Source organism: Heptranchias perlo, chromosome 20 (assembly GCF_035084215.1).
Source record: "Heptranchias perlo isolate sHepPer1 chromosome 20, sHepPer1.hap1, whole genome shotgun sequence".
Taxonomy (NCBI): Eukaryota; Metazoa; Chordata; class Chondrichthyes; order Hexanchiformes; family Hexanchidae; genus Heptranchias; species Heptranchias perlo.
In genome coordinates this window covers 27,916,210-27,936,545 of record NC_090344.1, presented here as the reverse complement: position 1 = coordinate 27,936,545, position 20,336 = coordinate 27,916,210, and the positions used below count along the sequence as shown (strand labels likewise).

The window sequence follows — 20,336 nt, the reverse complement described above, 5'->3', positions numbered from 1 at the left end:
AACGTTTCAGCTCTATGACCTGAATCATCAGAACTGAAGGATTTGCCATGTGCGTGAGTAACTTCGCTGTCTAAGATGCTGGCTTCCATCTCTGAATTATGTGAGCTTGAATCTTACTGCTGCCATAATTTGTAGAGTTTTTCATTTTGGCCGCCTCACCAAAAACACTTCTTTAATAAGAAGTGCTTTTCCGCATTGCTGATTTACACCTGTTTGCACAATTCAGCTAAGTCTGGATTGCCACCCAACTGTTTCTTGGACGGAGGTGTTGGGACTGTAAGATGTGATCTCGGCGAAGTATCAATCAATGTGCACAATGGCGCCCTGGTGAACCGAGTACCTCTTATAGTCAGTATAATATAAAAGATATGCACCATAATTATGAATTTCTTCTTTGCATCACACAAGGATTTATTATCAGGGAATGTACATGAGCAGGTCGATTTACGTCACGCTCCGGTCGCTTCGCATCGCCTCCCACAAATAGAATAGAATCATAGAAAGGTCACAGCACGAAAAGAGGCCATTCGGCACATCGAGTCCGTGCCGGCTCTCTGCAAGTGCAATCCAGACAGACCCACTCCCCCACCCTTTCCCTGTAGACCTGTATTCTCTTTCGTTTCAAATACTTATCCAGTTCTTTATTGAACACCATGATTGAATCTGCCTCCATCACCCCCTCGGGCGGTACATTCCAGATCCTAAACACTCGCTGTGTCGAAAAGTTTTTCCTCATGTCACCTTTGGTTCTTTTGCCAAACACCTTAAATCTATGTTCTCTGGTCCTTGAACCTTCCGCCAATTGGAACAGTTTCTCTCCATCTCCTCTGTCCAGATCCTTCATGATTTTGAATACCTCTATCAAGTCTCCTCGTAACCGTCTCTGTTCCAAGCAGAACAACCCCAGCTTCTCCAATCTATTCATGAAACTTATACCCCTCATCCCTGGAATCATTACAGTAAATCTCTTCTGTGGGGATTCGTTAGTAACATCGCCGAATCCCCCACCATCAACATGCTAGTGGTCATCATTAACCAGAAATTTAACTGGACCAGCGACATAAATATTGTGGCGACAAGAGCAGGTCAGAGGCTGGATATTCTGCGCCAAGTGACTCACCTTCTAACTCCCTAAAGCCGTTCAACCATTTACAAGGCGCAAGTTGAGTGAGTTGGAATACTCATGTGATGGTCTTGGACCTGAAACGTTAACTCTGTTTCTATGTCGAAAGATTCTGCCTGACCTGCTGAGGATATACACATTTCCAGTTTTTATTTCAGATTGGCAACATAGCCAGAATTTTAATTTTGAATAAAGGGGGTTTCGGATATTTTTGCATGCGACGAGGTGGCCGAGAGGTTAAGGCGATGGACTGCTAATCCATTGTGCTCTGCACGCGTGGGTTCGAATCCCATCCTCGTCGTTATTGCGTTTAAGTTTTGTTTCTCCCATTCACTCCACCCAGAAGGTCTGGTGAAAGTCCCATCCTTCTCGAAACGGCAGACGGAGGATTTTGCATTGTTTGCTGAAATCAGCAACAGTTCCTTCCAGGAAGGTGTTGAGATTGTGAGATTGTGAGATCGCGAAATATCAGAGTGTACATTGGTGTCATTGTAAAATGAGTAAATCTTATGGTCAACGTAAGAGAAACTTACGTCCCATAATTATGATTTATGTCCGGATCATTTCGTGTCTGTGTCTGTTTCAAAGGGATGTGCTGTCAGTCCCGGATCATTCTGTGTGCGTTTTACGCGATTTTTTTGATACCTTTTTCCTTCTGAACTGAAATGACGATCCTCTCTCGAGAAAAAGGTTCACCGCCTGCTTCGGGCAACTGGTCGGAAAAATAACAAAAACTGATGAGACCAAGTTCATTCTGCTGGGCTTCCATTCCAAGCTCCGCACTCTATCCCCCATTCAGACCCACCCCCGCCTGGACAGTATAATCTGCGATATTCATAAGGGAATGGAGAAGCAGAATGTCACGGTTATAATTTTCTTCGTTGCTCAACACTGAATAGCTTCAATTGTAATGATTCAGAAGGTGATCATAGGATCATAGAATCTTACATCACAGAAGGAGGCCATTCGGCCGTCGTGCCAGTGCCAGCTTTTTCGAAGACTTTTCCAAATTAGGCCCACACCCCAGATTTTTCCCAATAATCATGCAAATTAGTCCTCTTCAATTATGTCCAATTGCCTTTTGAATGATCCCATGGAATCGGCTTCCACCACCCTTTCAGGAAGTGCGTTCCTGATCTTAACAACCCTCTGTGTGAAAAAAAATTCTCCTCAATTCCCCTCTAGTTCTTTTCCCAATTATTTTAAATCTATGATCTCTGGTTACCAACCCACATGCCAGAGGAAACAGTTTCTCCCTACTTGCTCTTTCAAAACCCCTCATTATTTTGAATACCTCTATTAGGTCTCCCGTTAACCATCTCTGCTGTAAGGAGAACAATCCCAGCTTCTCCAATCTCTCCAAATAACTGAAGTCCCTCATCCCTGGTATCATCCAGGTCAACCTGCTCTGAATCCTCTTCAATCCCTTTTCATCCTAAAGTGTAGTGCCCAGATCTGTACAATATACTCCAGATGAGACCAAAACACTGATTTGTAAGGATTAGTAAGATTTCCATTTTTTGTATTCAATGCCCCTATTTACAAAGCGAAGTATCCCATATGCTTTCTTAACCGCCTTATCAACTTGCCCTGTTTTCTGAATATGAACCACCAGGTTCCTCTGCTCTTAGAACCCCCCATAATTTGTTCCATTTCGATTATACTGCCTCTCCATGTTCTTCTTCCAAAAGTGCATCACTTCACACTGATCGGCGTTAAATCTGTCACGTGACCGCCCATTTCACCAGTCTGTCCATGTCCTCCTGAAGTCTGCTATTATCATGCTCACTATTTACTACGTTGCCAAGTTCTGTATCATCCGCAAACTTCGAAATTGTATTCCCTATTCCCACATCCAAGATATTTATATATAACAAGAAAAGCAATAGTCCTCATACCGACCCCTGGGGGATTCCACTGCATATTTCTCCCCAGTCAGAAAAACATCCGTTCACCATTCCTCTCTGCCTCCTATCCCCCAGCCTATTACTTGCCCACGTTACCACCGGCCCTTTAATCCCACGTGCTTCTAGTTTTCGAATAAGTCTGAATTTCTAAAATGTGTCCTGAAAATAACTGTAACCCCGTAATTTTATTGTTAAACAATGAGAATACAGATATTAGGACCGGATGATAGATCGGGTTCATTCCCATTACCCGGAGGTGACGGGACCCGAGAGGGGGGGAAATCCCATCTCGGTTTAATTTTTCGAAAACGGAGACGGAAAATAGCAAAACTCATCCCGTCGAAATCCAACAATTGGACGAAGAACCGACAGCCTTTTCCCATCCCGGGTTTGCAGACCTGTCTGTTGAAGGAAGCCTGATAAGTCCATTAGGGATCAACAGCGAAAGTGAAGAAACGCAGACAGAGATAGATAGATACATGCAAAGAAAAATAGTATAAATCTCCAATTCTGTGATTGAGCAGAATTTAGGTGGCAGCTTAAAGGAAATTCGTCGCATGCCGTGAAATCTTAGACGTGTACATAGGGCTGGATTCTTACATTATTTCTGAAAAAAGTAAACACTGCCTGGTAACTACAGCTCTTATTTATTTGACACTTTTACAGTGGCGGTGTGAAGTGATTTCGAATCTCAGTGAATTTCAAGACCATGCTTGACCCACTCGTTTGGTCACCCACAGGTAGCACGCGGTTGTAGACTGCGCAGGCTCATCACAGGAACTCTGCCAGACTGCATGTTCCAGACTTGTATCCAACGCTACACGTGCAGCCTGCAGCCGTGTGTGGATTGGTGGCTCAGTGTAGAACCCTCGCCTGCCGACGGGAAACCAGGGGTTTGGTTCCAGGCCAATGCAGCTTCCTTTACCTTTTGTATCTGTACCCATGAGATCGCCTGAATTGGGATAAATTCATGTGCCGGCTTCAATCTGTACAACTTCTTGAAAGATTATCTTCATTTCGTCCACGTGTCTTTCGTGGACAAACCCTCTGCATTCTGTCCTCTGGTGTTCAAACATGCTCGGCTGGAGATAAGTCAAACCTGCCTTCTGCACTTGCTTCAAAGATGTGAGAAGCCAATTGGTGGTTTTTGACGAAAAATGGGGACGCAAGGGAGCTCATCCGGGATTTGAACCAGTGAAACTCCCTGAGCGAGAATCAGATCCAAAGTCCAACTGGTAACAGAGCCGTGCAGCCACTGTAAAATTTCGCTGCCACGCAGCCGATCCGCCATCCTTTCAGAACACCATGGCCATCCAATCTCGCTTTCTTGTACGATATACGATATAGAGCAATATCAGGTTCTAAACTAATTGTTACATATCAACAATATTACTCTCTCTTTATCAAATTTGTTTTGAATGTACGACTTGTATTATCAAGTAACACTTTACAGAATGAATTACTCTGAAACGACATTGTCGTCTGTCTCGGCATCGTCATAGTTTACAATCTACCAGAAGCACACTTTACTCAAATTGCTGCTTTCATTCACCACGAGAACGAAGAGCCACGGATGTGGACACATTAGCTACGAATTTATCAGCTGGGTTGTGCTTTTCCTTTTCCTACTTCCTCAGTCTTTTTATTCTTTACCCTTCTCTGCTATTGTTGCCGGTTAGATCAGCCATCGCCGTTCAAGGAAGCCTGAGAAGTCCATTGTGAACAATACAGAGAGACAAGAGACAGAGACAGGGAGAGATGGAGAGATGCATGCAAAGAAAATAAAGAGTATAAATGTCAAGTTTTGCAAACTACCAGAATTTAACTTACAGATTGGGAGAGATTCCTTCTTGGGTCTTGAAATCTTGCAAGAGAAGATTGGACACAAGTTAAAAGCACCGGCCTCGCTGGAGAATCTCTCATTCTGGGAGAGAGATAAATGCGGTCAATTAACTCCAATTAATCTATTTCAGCACTGAAGTGATCTTGAAACAGCCGCTCTGCGAGCAGAATTCAAACCTGGGCAGGAAAACCTCAATTGAATTTTGAGTCCAACGCTTTGAACACTCGGCCACCGCAGCTGTAAACGGCATGTTCATTCAGATCGGATTCCAAATGGACACATGCTGCTGCTCCAAACGCGCGCATTGATGGTGCTTGGGGTCGAATTCTTACTTGTTACGCTGGAGACCTTGGTTCGATTCCCGATACAATGCAGGATCATTCTGTAACAATGAGGAGCTGAGGAGCAAAAGTATACTATTTCGCCCCTCGAGCCTTATGCGCAATTCAGTGAGATCCTGGTTGATATGTAACTTAACTGCATATTATCGCCTTAGCCCCATGTCCCTTTATGCCTTTGGTTAACAAAAATCTATCAATTTCAGTTTTAAAATTAACAATTGAGCTCGCATTAACTGCCGTTTGTGGAAGAGAGTTCCAAACTTCTACCTCCCTTTGCTTGCAGAGGTGTTTCCCAACTTCACTCCTGAAAGTCCTGACCCTAATATTTAGGCTGCTTCCCCGAGTCCGAGACAGGCTAACGGGCGGAAATCTTTTTTTTTTCTATTTACCCCATCAGTTCCCCTTAATATTTTGAAATGTTCGATCAAATCAGCACTTAATCGACTGAATTCGAGGCAAACCCGAGTTTATGTAATCTCTCCGCGTAATTTAAACTGTGGAGTCCAGGCAACATTCTAGTAAATAGACGCTGCACTCCCATCATAGCCAATATATCCTTCCTAAGGTGCGTTGCCCAGAACTGAAGGCAATACACCAGGTCTGGTCTAACCAGAGCTTTGTATAACTGTATCATAATGCCTATCCCCTTGAATATAGTCCTCTGGATATAAAGACCAACATTCCATTAACCTTTTTGATTATTTTTTGTACCTGTCCATGACATTTTAATGATGTGTGTTCATGGACCCCAAAGTCTTTCTGGACCTCCACTGTTTCGAGCTTTTCACCATTTAGAAAGTACGCTGATTTATCCTTTTAGGTCCAAAGTGGATGACCTCACACTTGACGAAATTCATATCGATTTGCCACAATTTTGCACATTCATTTATTATATTAATGCCTCTCTGTAATTTTATGCTTTCATCTGCACTGCTTACAATGCTGCCCATCTTGGTGCCATCGGCAAACTTGGATATGTGGCTTTCTATCCCGTCATCTCATATCCGCCTGAATTGGGAAAAATCCAAATTCAGTTTCAATCTCCTCATCATCTTGAGACATTTTATTTGCTTCATGTGTATTGCGTCGACGAAACTTCGGCATTCAGTCCACTGGAGCTCAAACATCCTCCGGATATAATTCAGTTCTCCCAACAGCAAAATTGAAAAGATGTGAGAAGACAATTGGTGACTTTTCACTAAAAGGCGAAACACATATGCGGGCTCGTCCGGGACTTGAACCCGGGACCTCTCGCATATCACTCAACGAAACTCCCTAAGCGAGAATCATACCCCTAGACCAACGAGCCGCTGTTGCTTTAGTTGTGCAGCCAGTGTAAAAGTTGGTTGCGTCTCACAGCCGATCGCCCATCCTTTCAGACCACTTCTGTCCATCCAATCTCGTTTTCTGTTCGGGTGGACAGCAATATCAAGTTGTGCACCAACTATTTCCATTCACCAATATTAGTCTCCCTTTACCAAATTGCTTTCAAGTGCACGACTTGAGTTATCAAGTAAGACGTTTCAGAATTAGTTGCTCTTAAAATACATTGCTTGTGAGGATACTCAGAGTCGTATCGATTTCTGGCACGCTCTGTTCCCTTTGCATTGCAACCGACACATAGAATTGAATCATAGAAAGCTTACAGCGCGGAAAGAGGCCATTCGCGCCATCGAGTCCGTGCGAGATCTCTGCAAGAGCAATCCAGCTAGAACCACTCCCCTGCCTTTCCCCGAAGCCCTGCATTTTGTTTCCTTTCAAGTACTTATCCAGCTCCCCTTTGAAGGCCATGATTGAATCTGCCTCCATCACACCCTCGGGCAGTGCATTCGAAATTCGAACCTGACGCTGTGTAAAAAAGTTTTTCCTCATGTCACCTTTGGTTATTTTGCCAATCACTTTAAATCTATGTCCTCTGGTTCTTGACCCTTCCGCCAATGGGAACAGTTTCTCTCTATCTTCCATGCCGAGATCCTTCATGATTTTGAAGACCTCTATCAAATCTCGACAAAACCGTCTCTGTTCCAAGGAGAACAACCTCAGATTCTCCGGTCTATCCACGTAAGTAAAGTCCCTTATCCCTGGAATTATGATAATATTTTTTTTCTGCTCCCCCTCGAAGGCCTTCACATCTTTCCTGAAGTGCGGTGTCCAGAACCCCACACAAAATTTCAGTTGTGTTCGAACCAGTGTGTTATAAAGTTTCATCCTGACTTCTATACTTTTATACATTTGTACTCTATACATCTATTTCTAAAGCACAAGATGCCGTATGCTTTTTAACCGCTTTCTCAACCTGCCCTGCCACATTCAACGATTTTTACACATAAACCCCTCTTTGTTCCTCTACCGCTTTTACATTTGTGCCCTGGAGTTTATTTTGCCTCTCCTCGTTTTTCTGACCGAAATGTATCACTTCGCATTTTTTTGCGTTAAATTTCAACTGCCCCGTCTCCGCCCATGCCACCAGCCTGTCGATATCCTTTGAAGTCTATCACTATCCTTATCACTGTTTACTACCCTTCCAAGTTTTGTTTCATCTGCAAATTTTGAAATTGTGCTCTGTGCACTCAAGTCCAAGTCATTAATATATATCAAGAAAAGCAGTGGTCCCAGCACTGATCCCTGGGGAACACCACTGTACACCTCTCGCCAGTTCGAAAAACAACAGTTCACCAGTAATCTGTTTCCTGCTGTTCGTCAATTCTGCATTTATGTTGTTTCTGCCCCGTTTATTCCATGGGCCGCAATCTTGATGAGAAGCCCACCATGCGGCACTTTAGCAAACACCTTTTGAAAGTCCTTATACACCACATCAACTCAATTGCCCTCATCTAACCTCTCTGTTACCTCATCAAAAAACTCTAACAGGTCAGTTAACCACGATTTGCCTTTAACAAATCCGGGCTGCCTTTCCCTAATCAATCCACCCTCGTCCAAGTGGCTGTTAATTCTGTCCCTGGTTATCGTTTCGAAACGTTTCCCCACCACTGAGGTTAAACTGACTGGCCTATAATTGCTGGGTTTATCCGTACACCCTTTTTTGGACAAGGGTGTAACCTTTGCAATTTTCCAGTCCTCTGGCACCACCCACATATCTAAGGATGTTGGTAGATTATGGCCAGGACCTCAGCAATTTCCACCCTTACTTCCCTCAGCAACCGAGCATGCATCCCATTCGGACCGGGTGGCTTATCTACTTTAAGTACAGCCAGCCGTTCAAGTGCCTCTTCCTTATCAATTTTTAGACCATCCAGTATCTCAACGATAACTTCCTTTGCTGAGACTCTGGCAGCATCTTCTTGGTACAGATAGATGCAAAGTACTCATTTGGTACCTAGGCCATCCCCTCTGCCTCCATGAGTAGATCTCCTTTATCGTGCCGAATCGGCCTCACCCCTCCTCTGACTACCCGTTTACTGTTTACATGCCTGTCGAAGTCTTTTGGATTCCCTTTTATGTTGGCCGTCAGTCTATAGTCATATTTCTCTTTGCCTCTCATTTCCTTTTTCACTTCCCCTCTGAACTCCCTAAATTCGGCCTGGTGAATTAACGCATAAAAAAGTTCGCATTTCTTTCAGCCGGAAACAGAAAGTTACTGGTTGATCAATGGCGATTTGAACAAATATTCGTCTTTTTTACAGAGTTGAATGAGTTTTGCGAAATTAATACAGTGAACTAATACAGTAAAGTTGAATTCCTGATCGGGAACCGCCTCAGACAGCGCATTACTGCCCATCCCTGGGAAACAAGATATTATCGAAACTTTGACAACACATCGCAGGTCCCCCTACAAAGTCACAGCTTGCCAGCTGTTCCGAAATTTGGAGCCTGGACAGGGAGTTAAACGCTGGACCTTCAGCTCACTGCCCACTTTAAAAGTCTGATACTCTACCCACTGAGCTACCCAGGCTCGATACTACATAAGCTCCCATCGTACATATTCATGGGAGATCTCTGAATTATCATTGCAGCCGTCGAACGAGGGTGAGGTCCGTTTGATAAAATTCTCAGCAACGTGTTGAGGAGAATCCTTGTTCCTGTTGAACAAGAGGTAAGAAACATGAACAGTGAACTCGTGAGTTTACAATTCTTCTTGTTTGTGCCAAATGTCGTGTCATTCGTCAGCAGCAATTAAAATAATACTTTACCCAGCGGCTCAAAAGCTGAACTTGTCCCACGCGGGAGTTGGAAAAGGCCTCTCGACCTTTCAGCGTACTAATATCTGTGAGCTGAATAATTTCACCCGTGACACAGTGACACCAGGCAGCATATTTGTCTTCCAAATTTTCCCAACACGAAACTTCCAACCGATGAAAATCGGCTTAAAGAAAAGAATTGTTTGTTTGGTTCTTCAGATTTAAAGATCTTGTACCGGCCCCTTTGCCATATGAGCTGCCGCAAAAAGCCCCCTCTCCCCCTATGAACAAGTAAACTGACACTTGCTATTGAAAGACGGTAGGCCAGAGGAACTCAAATTCCCACATGGGAAAACTAAGAAGTCGATTGTTGACCTCCATACGTTTGTCCCACAAGAGCGTATTGTAAAAACGACTGATTGTTAACAAGTTGCGTTATGGAAGATACCATTTCTACCTTGAACTCCGATCAAAATGTTCGGAGTAAAAGATTTGATTGTTTTCGAAGACGCTCGAACTCACAACCTGGTCATTTCTGGAGCCCATACTGCTATAAATAAGTAACGCACGCTTAACAATTGTGCAACACGAGAGCAGCGAACAACCGACAGCATCAGCGCTCCTGCCAAACAGCTTCATTTTCGGTCTCTCAATTATTATGATGTGGAGATGCCGGTGATGGACTGGGGTTGACAATTGTAAACAATTTTACAACACCAAGTTATAGTCCAACAAATTTATTTAAAATTCCAAATTTAAAATAAATTTGTTGGACTATAACTTGGTGTTGTAAAATTGTTCTCAATTATCACTTCGAGATCTTTCTCAAACACAAGTCTCCAATCAAGATGCGCTTCGTTAAATAACAATTCCTAAATCAAGAGAGTTTTGATCGATCATGACTAAAGCATGTACAATTTCCTCACCTGTTCCATTTCATCCCCTGGGGTGGAAACCATCAGGTCCTGGAGATTTGTCTATCTTTCGCCTCCTCATTTTCTCCATTGCCATCATTTTACTTGTACTGAATCCCCTTGATTTATTAACAGTTTTCCTCGTGTCTCTGGTATGTTAGCGTCATCCATTTCTGTGACGACCAATGCAAAGTAAAAATTTAGCAACTCTGCCATTTCCTGATTTTCAATTACAATATCACCTCCATCTGTCTTTAAGCGCCCCCCATTACTCTCAGCCTCCCTTCTTTATCTTAATATACTCGTAAAAACCTTGAGAGTTGTCCTCATTTTAAATCATAAGTTTTTCTCCTTTTCCCTTTTTTGCTCCTCTTACGATTTTTTTAGTTTCAGCACCACAATAAACAACACTCCGCTGTAAAGTTCGGCTCAATAGTTCTCCAATGTCAGAGCGAGAATTGTCTGAAGCCCTGATTTATTTCATGTCACAAATACAATCACACATAATCATCCATGTATCAACGCACTGAAGGATACACAAAGATAAACTCAGCAAGAAATGCAGTCAGTGTCGGGATGCACAGGTGAACGGACAAGCGAAATGGACAAACACAAAACGGCCTGAACCCCCAACATTGAAGTGTCGCTGATAGATATTAGTGAGGAGGTGGGGGCCCCATGTCATCAATTGGCGCTGTGGCTTAGTTGGTTAAAGCATCTGTCCAGTAAACAGGAGATCCTGGGTTCAACTCCCAGCAGTGCCTTGTGCAGCTCGTTATTTTACCGAATTTATGGAATAAAGCGACAAAATAACAATGTGGTGTTCGGATTTGTTCAGGTTTCAGGAGGAAACGGATAACAGAATGACTGTTCAAAAACGCCCTTTCATTGTTCAGACAGACCTCTCAGAGAATGTGTCTGCAACACGTTAATTTGAGGACACGTTCTTGTTTCCAGGCTCGTTGGGATCGGGGTATAATTCACGATTTGAGGTTCAAAGCCGGAAGACATCCTAATTTGGACCAAGACTTGTGATCTTGACCTGCGAGACAAACGTTTGCAAAGAGGAAAAAGAAGTCCTCAAATCGCTCGACCTGAATCTCCACGCCCAGATGAAATATATCCCAGGATGTTAACAGAAGCAAGGAAGGAAATAGCGGAGGCTCTGACCATCATTTTCCAATCCACCCTGGCAAAAGGTGTCGTGCAGGAGGATTTGAGGATTGCTAACGTTGTACCATTGTTGAAAAAGGGAGACAGTGATAGATCGAGTAAATACAGGCCAGTCGGCCTGAACTCGAGCTGAAGTATGAATCGTCATTTAGAAAGGCACGGATTAATCAAGGACAGTCAGCGTGGATTTGTTAAGGGAAGGTCGTTTGAATTGAATTATTTGAGGAGGTATCAAGGAGGATCGATGAGGGTATCGCGATTGATGGAGTCAACATGGATTTTAACGAGGCTTTTGACAAAGTCCTACAGGGCAGATTTGTCAAAAATGTAAATGCCCATTGGATCCAAAGGACATTGGCAAGTTGAATCCAAAATTGGCTGAGTAGCAGGAAGCAAGCGGTTGTGGTCGACGGGTGCTTTTGTGACTGGAAGGCTGTTTCGAGTGGGCTTCCATGCGGCTTCGCACTAGGTCCCTGCTTTTCATGGTACAGATCATTGATTTGGATTTAAATGTAGGGGGCATGATGAAGAAATTTGCAGATGATACAAAAATTGTTCCTGTGGTTGAGAGTGAGGAGGAAAGCTGTCGACTGCAGGAAGATATCCATAGAGCAGACAGGTGGATAGAAAAGTGGCAAATGCAATTCAATCTGAAGAAGTGTGAGGTAATGCATTTAGTCGGGGGGGGGGGGCAAAAAGGCAAGGGAGTATATAATAAATATTGCAATTAATTTGCCATTTACACGCCCATTCTGCAAATTTACGAATGTCTTCCTTTATTATTCGCATTTTTCTTTGTTTAAACTACAGCAATTAGGTGTCGTCCCTAAATTTTGAAATTGTACTTCCGATTCCCGTGTCCAAATCATGAATGTAAATTTTGAACAAAAGTGGTCCCAGCACCGATAGATTGTGAACAACAGTGGTCCTATCACTGATATATTGTGAACAACAGTTGTGCCAGCATTGATAAATTGTGAACAACCGTGGTCCCAGCACCGATAAATTGTGAACAGCAGTGGTCCCAGCACCGATAAATTGTGAACAATTGTCGTCCCAGGAATTTTGATCTTGAACTGCAGTTGAAACTTTTGCACAAAAGAAAATAACGTCCCCAAATCGTCCCACGTGAATCTCAAATGCTTTGGGAAGAAGTTCAATAGAAACAATCAGGACTTTAAAGGCACCTCAACGACCTGAACTTTCGTTGAATGAACTGTGTTAGCCATTGCATTCGACCGTGAAATCGCTCTTGACTTTCATCTCATTGAAGCAGAGTGTGGCCGCTTTGCATCTGTGAGCATGTCGGTGGCGTGTTTACATTTGATATTGATCGCTTCCAATTTGTAAAATTTCATCAATCGTCAGGAAAAAGAAACCGAGAATCGAGTTGTCCCTCTAAGTGATGAGCTGAAGGGATTGGTGATCCAAGCAGATCTGGAAAATGCGTGGTGCAATCGGTCATGGATGTTAGGGAACTTGGGGAAATAAATAGTGATGTCTTGAGGAGTGTACATATTACAGAGAGGGAGGTGCTGGAAGTCTTAACGCGCATCAAGGTAGATAAATCTCCGGGACCTGATGAAATGTATCCCAGGACGTTATGGGAGGTTCGGGAGGAAATTGCGGGTCCCCCAGCAGAGATATTTGAATCATCCACCGCTACAGGTGAGGTGCCTGAAGATTGGAGGGTAGCAAATGTTGTGCCTTTGTTTAAGAAGGGCGGCAGGGAAAAGCCTGGGAACTACAGACCAGTGAGCCTGACATCTGTAGTGGGTAAGTTGTTAGAGGGTATTCTGAGGGACAGAATCTACAGGCATTTGGAGAGGCAGGGACTAATTAGGAACAGTCAGCATGGTTTTGTGAGAGGAAAATCATGTCTCACGAATTTGATTGAGTTTTTTGAAGGGGTAACCAAGAAGATAGATGAGGGCTGTGCAGTAGACGTGGTCTACATGGACTTCAGCAAAGCATTTGACAAGGTACCGCATGGTAGGTTGTTACATAAGGTTAAATCTCATGGGATCCAAGGTGAGGTAGCCAATTGGATACAAAATTGGCTTGACGACAGAAGACAGAGGGTGGTTGTCGAGGGTTGTTTTTCAAACTGGATGCCTGTGTCCAGCGGTGTGCCTCAGGGATCGGTGCTGGGTCCGCTGTTATTTGTTATTTATATTAATGATTTGGATGAGAATTTAGGAGGCATGGTTAGTAAGTTTGCAGATGACACCAAGATTGGTGGCATTGTGGACAGTGAAGAAGGTTATCTAGGATTGCAACGGGATCTTGATAAATTGGGCCAGTGGGCCGATGAATGGCAGATGGAGTTTAATTTAGATAAATGTGAGGTGATGCATTTTGGTAGATCGAATCGGGCCAGGACCTACTCCGTTAATGGTAGGGCGTTGGGGAGAGTTATAGAACAAAGAGATCTAGGAGTACAGATTCATAGCTCCTTGAAAGTGGAGTCACAGGTGGATAGGGTGGTGAAGAAGGCATTCAGCATGCTTGGTTTCATTGGTCAGAACATTGAATGCAGGAGTTGGGATGTCTTGTTGAAGTTGTACAGGGCATTGGTGAGGCCACACTTGGAGTACTGTGTACAGTTCTGGTCACCCTATTATAGAAAGGATATTATTAAACTAGAAAGAGTGCAGAAAAGATTTACTAGGATGCTACCGGGACTTGATGGTTTGACTTACAGGGAGAGGTTAGACAGACTGGGACTTTATTCCCTGGAGAGTAGGAGGTTAAGGGGTGATCTTATAGAAGTCTATAAAATAATGAGGGGCATAGATAAGGTCGATAGTCAAAATCTTTTCCCAAAGGTAGGGGAGTCTATAACGAGGGGGCACAGATTTAAGGTGAGAGGGGAGAGATACAAAAGGATCCAGAGGGGCAATTTTTTCACTCAAAGGGTGGTGAGTGTCTGGAACGAGCTGCCAGAGGCAGTAGTAGAGGCGGGTACAATTTTGTCTTTTAAAAAGCATTTGGACAGTTACATGGGGAAGATGGGTATCGAGGGATATGGGCCAAGTGCAGACAATTGGGACTAGCTTAGTGGTATAAACTGGGCGACATGGACATGTTGGGCCGAAGGGCCTGTTTCCATGTTGTAACTTCTATGATTCTATGATTCTATTCTATGAGTTCCAAATCCACCCTCCAGCCACTCGGCAATTATATTGAATGAACTTTACTCTGGCCCAGTGTCGCCGCACTGAAATCGAGTATTTCTCCTGGATGTTTTACTTCATAGTTGCTGGTTTAAGAGTGAAGACTGGCTGGTTGGATTTTCACTCCTACAAGCTTTAATGATTCATTTTTCACTGACTGTAGACAGTTGTTATATTGGTCGCTGCAATCCCACTGAATTATTGGTTTAGCAGGTGATCTCTTCACCTGTTCTCGGCGGTGTTATCCGTTAGCGTGAAAGTTTGATGGTTCGAGCCCTTATTTTATTTTTCCTCAGGATTCATCGCCTCAAAGTTCCAGGGTTTCAACGCATGTTTTGGAATCAAGAAAATGTACCGGAATCATTGCCAGCTGAGCAGGGCTGATATTCCACCATTTACCCTGCGGTCGGGAATCAGGCACATGAATCATATAAAGGAATGGAACATTGGCTTCACGGTAATCACAATTCTCCTTGACAGACAAGCCCCCGAAAGGCCCGAAGGGAGGCCGCATTTGCAGCAGGAGAGCTGGTTCGCTGTGACATGGAGATTTCTGTAGTGAGCGAGACCAGACTGTTCCTATGTTCAGAGAATAAATTTCACACCCTTTATTTTGGAAAAGCAAAACGGTGGGGATTTTTGTCATAGCCCGATGCCTTTCGTGTTGTATCAGAAGTTCCTCGTTGCGTTACTTTCATCTTGATCGGGGAACCAGTTCGGGCGCTCCTGTGATAAACAGCGACAATTGCCAGTTCATGTTAAATTTAACAACGACTCCAGTGCGTTTTTAATCGCACTCTTAAGATGCAGTCTATAAAATGAAAAAAAAATCATCACATTCAAAGCATAAAAATCTTATTAAAGTTTTGACTGTCTCTCGGTAACCACGTCAACATCGCCTTCAGTCTGAAATAGAAAGTTATCGATTGATTCATAGTGATTAAAACAGGGATTCAACTACGAACAGGATTTAATTAGCTTCATGTAATTAATTTAATAAGTTCATAACTCTTTTTAAAGTTAATTCCCTGACTGGGAATCTAACCTCGCGGCGGTGAGAGTACCGAATTCTCACCACCAGGCCATTGGGGAGCTCCCAAGATTGCGCACGAGAGAAAGTGGAAATTATGACATTATTTTTTCTTTCGCTCTTTCATGATTCATTCAGCTCTGTGTTTATTCTCAGACCTCTTCTCTCTCCCTTCTTTTCAGCTTCTGACCGCGGATATTCCTGTGGCTAAATATCAATAATATAGAATATCTCACAGCCCCGGTATATTTGCTGTTTCTCTGTGCAGTTCTGTGCAAAATCAAACTGCACGCAAATACCGACAGTGCCTCTCTCTCATTCCCCACAGAAGCAGTAGGAGATGCCACTTTAAACTGCCAGTTGCTTCAAACGGTTCATGATGAACCTGCGTGGCCTTGCAGTTTTCCCAGGAGCTGCATTCAGTGCGTGAATTTTGGAAATGGAAACATGTCCATCAGCAGCTTGTCGTGGTATTTTACCTCACTTTCCATTTCATGTACATGCCTACTTGCACTTGGTGATGTCATTGCCTCTGTCGCGATATTATTTCGAACAGAAAATGCCATTTTGTGCGAGCAGTTTGTCTGGCAGGAAAATGACCTGAATTACAAAGGGCCAAGTAGGAAAGGCTGCGTTGCTCTGCTTGTTCGCAGCAAAGAATTTTCAGCGTTTCCTTGGGGTTTAGTGTTTAGGATTCGGCGCTTTCATCATCACGGCAAAGGCTCTATTGTCGGTCTCAACATCCGCATATAATACACTCTACCATAAGTGTACTGTACTCAAATTGCTGATTTTTTCATTGTGAGGGAAAGAAACATAAATGTGTGGATTTTAATTACGAACTCATCAGCTGGGTTGCACCTTTTCTTTTCCTACCGTCTCAGTCTTTCCATCTTTACCCTTCTCTGCTGGTGTTGCAGGTTCCATCATTCTTCGCTGTTCACGATGCCTGAGAAGTCCATCAGGAGAAAACAGGCAAAGTCAAGAGACAGAGACAGGGAGAGATTAAAACACAGAAATAAATTGTATAAATGTCAAGTTCTGCGAACGAGCAGAACTTAGAATGGAGCTTGGGAGAGATTCCTTCACGTGTCTTGCAATTTTGCAAGAGATCATTGGGCTCCGAGTTAATAGCGTCGTTGGCGATGGAGCACCTCTCTGAGGGAGCGAACAAGGTCCGTTCGTTCAAGTTCATATTAAATTGAACACTGAACAAACTTTAAAAAGTAGCGCTGCGAACAGGATTCGAACCTGTGCAGGGAAACCCCATTAGATTTCAAGTCCAACGCCTTAACCACTCGGCCATCGCAGCTAGAAACCTCAATGATGCACAGCTATAAATCAGAATGCGTAGGGTTATCACACGAGATCTGTGACACTTTGTTCTCTCAGACAGGTTTCCAACTGGAAACTTGCAGCTTGTTAATGTGCTGACTTTGCTGTCTCGGTGATAGAATTCTCATTTATCACGTGAGAAACCGGGGTTCGATTTCCGGTTCGTTTCGGATTATTTTCATTCTCCATTCATACGATCGCGTGAATTGTGCGACATTCGCCCTCAGCTTCAATCTGCTCACCATTTGATACATTTTCCATTCTCCACGTGTGTTGCGTCGAAGCTGGGTTGGAAAATCACATTGCAAGTCCTACTTCTTAATCATTGGGTCATCGCAGCTGCAAGCGACAAATCCGACACGGCTGCAGAAGAGAATGAAGAAGGTTATGACAGGAGAACTCTGAGACTGTATGTTCTTTTAGACAGGTTTCGAACTGAGCGCAGACCGCCGGCTGCTGTGCGGACTTTGTTATTTCAGTGATCAAATTCTTGATTTCTGCGCGGGAAGCCCGGGTTCGATCACCGCTCAATGGAGGAGCATTTTTCATTCTCCATTCATGAGGTCACGTGAATTCGGATACGTTCACATGAAGCTTCAATTTGAACACCATCTTGTGACATTTTCCTTTCTCCATGTGTGTTGTTGTCGACAGAACCTCTGCATTCTGTCCTCCATGCACTGGAATTAAGACAATCCTGCCGACAACACAGGTGACAAGACGTGAGAAGCCAATTCGTGATTTTGAACTAAAAATGGTAACACCGCAGGGCTCGTCCGGGATCTCTCACATAACAATCAGCAAATCCCCAAAGCGAGATATCATACCCGAAGACCAACGAGCCACTGATAACAGAGGGGTGCAACCAATGCAGAATTCTGTGCCACCCACAGCCGATCGGCCACCATTCTGTCCATCCGATCACTTTTTCTATTCCGATGTGCGGCAATGTGAAGACGTACATTAAATATTTCATATCAACAATATTAGCCTCTCTTTACCACATTTGTTTCGAATGTGCGAGTTGTAATATCAAGTGAGACTTTGCAGAATTAATTGCTCTAAAGCTACATTGTTGTCTGTCTCGGCATCCGCAGATTATCCACTCTCCCACAAGTATAACAGTGACTACACTTCAAAAATACTTCATTGTCTGTAAAGCGCTTTGGGAGGTCTTGAGGTCGTGAAAAGCGCTTTATAAATACAAGACTTTGTTTTTATACTTGGCTAAAAGGACTGATGTTTTCACTATGAGGACGAAGAGACATCAATATGTGGACATTGGCTACGAATTCATCATCTGGGTTGGTCCTTTACTTTTCCGACCGTCTCAGTCTTTCGATCTTTACCGTTCTCTGCTGGTGTCGCAGGTTCGATGAGCTTTGGCCGTTCAACGAAGCCTGAGAAGTCCATCAGGGGAAAACAGAGAGGGACAGAGACAGGGAGAGATAGAGAGATCTAAGTATAGAAAAAAAGCTTGATTATCAAGTTAGCAGAATTTGAAATGAAGCTTGAGAGAGATGGAATCATACATTCATAGAATCGTTACTGCACAGAAGGAGGCCATTCGGCCCATTGAGCCTGCCCCGGCTCTCTTTAAGAGCAATCCAGTTCGTCACATTCCCCCGTTCTTTCCCTGGAGACCCGCTCATATTTTTCCTTCAAATACTTATCCAATTCCTTTTAGAGAGTCACGATTAAATCTGCTTCCACCACCATTTCAGGCGATGCATTCCAGATTATAACTACTCGCTGATTTAAAACATTTTTCCTTATATCGCCTTTGGTTCTTTTGTCAACCACCGTAAATCTGTGCCCTCTCGTTCTCGACCATTCCGCCAACGGGAGCAGTTTCTCTTTATTTACTTAATCTAAACCCGTCATGATTTTGAACACTTCTATCAAATCTCCTCTCAACCTTCCTGCCCTAAGGAGAATAAGCCCAGCTTCTCCAGTCTATACACGTAACTGAAGTCCTTCATCCCTGAAACCATTCCAGTAAATCTTTTCTGCGCCACCCCACAGGCCTTCACATCCTTCCGAAAGTGCGGTGCCCAGAATTGGACACAATTCTCCAGTTGTGGATTATTGTGAAGTTTCCTTCAAGCACCTTGAAGTTTTGCAAGAGACCACTGGGCTCCCAATTAAAAGGCTCTGCCGCGGTGGAGGATCTGTCTGAGAGAAGGAAATGCGGTCCGTTATCTCCAGTTCATATTTATTTGAGCATTGAACAAAACTGTAAACAATAGCGCCGCGAGCAGCATTCCAATGTTTCACCGAAAGACCCTGTCGAGTTTTAGATGTAACGGCTTAACCATTCGGCCATCACAAGCAGCGAGTGCTGGTAATGCAGGGCTGTAAATCAGAATGTGCAAGGTACTCAGAGGAGATTTGTGAAATTATATGTTGTTTCAAACAGGTTTCCAACTGGAAACGGAGAGCCCGATTCCATGCAAACGTTGCTGTTTCACTGGTAGAATTTACACTTACCACGCGAGGGAACAGGGTTCGTTTTCCCGACCAATTAAGGCGCATTTTTATTCTGCACCTCTGAGATCGCCTGAATTGGGATAAATTCACCTTCAGTTTCAATCTGCACACCGCCGTGAGACATTTTACACTCTCCGTGTGTGTTGCGTCGATAAACCGGCTGCATTCCGACCCCTTGTCCTCAAATATGCTCGAGGATTGAATCAATCCTGCTTTCTGCAACGCTGAAAAGATGTGAGAAAGAAATGAGTGAATCCTCACTGGAAATAGTGAAACAGGAGGGTTCTGGGATTTGAACTGGGGACCTCTCACATATCAAACAGTGAAACGGCCAAAATGAAAACCATAATCCGAGAACAAGGAGCCGTCAGTAACACAACCGGACAACCAGTCGAAAATTTCCCTGCTCCCCACAACCGATCGCCCATTCATTCAGACCGCTTCTGTCCATCGAATCATAGAATGGTTACAGCACAGAAGGAGGCTATTCGGCTCATCGAGCCCGTGGCGGCTTTTTATAAGAGCAATCCAATTAGTCCCATTCCCCGGCCCTTTCCCGGTGCTCTGTATTTTTCCCCTTCAAATTCCTTTTTAAAGTCACGATTGAATCTGCTTCCACCATCCTTTCAAGCAGCGCATTCCAGATCAGAACTACTCGCTGCGTCATTAAGTTTTTCCTCATATCGCCTTTGGTTCTTTTGCAATCACCTCAAATCTGTGTCCTCTGGTTCCCGACCATTCCGCCAATTAAAACAGCTTCTCTTTGTTTACTTTATCTAAACTCTTCATGACTTTGAACACTTCAATCAAATCTCCTCTGAACCTTCTCTACTCTAAGGCGAACAACCCCAGCACGAGGCAAATG

The 20,336-nt window shown here is 43.7% G+C and overlaps 4 non-coding genes across 4 annotated transcripts; 2 read left to right on the top strand and 2 right to left on the bottom strand.

The window, feature by feature from the left end:
* The first annotated feature begins 1,342 nt into the window (after window positions 1-1,342).
* Window positions 1,343-1,424, top strand: trnas-gcu (transfer RNA serine (anticodon GCU)). Its single transcript has one exon. It is a non-coding gene; the product is annotated as a tRNA-Ser (tRNA).
* Window positions 1,425-6,434: 5,010 nt separating this feature from the next.
* Window positions 6,435-6,523, bottom strand: trnap-agg (transfer RNA proline (anticodon AGG)). The gene is given in 2 exon segments: window positions 6,435-6,470; window positions 6,488-6,523. It is a non-coding gene; the product is annotated as a tRNA-Pro (tRNA).
* Window positions 6,524-10,957: 4,434 nt separating this feature from the next.
* On the top strand, window positions 10,958-11,031 carry trnat-agu (transfer RNA threonine (anticodon AGU)). Its single transcript has one exon. It is a non-coding gene; the product is annotated as a tRNA-Thr (tRNA).
* Window positions 11,032-16,876: 5,845 nt separating this feature from the next.
* Window positions 16,877-16,958, bottom strand: trnas-uga (transfer RNA serine (anticodon UGA)). Its single transcript has one exon. It is a non-coding gene; the product is annotated as a tRNA-Ser (tRNA).
* Window positions 16,959-20,336: the final 3,378 nt, after the last annotated feature.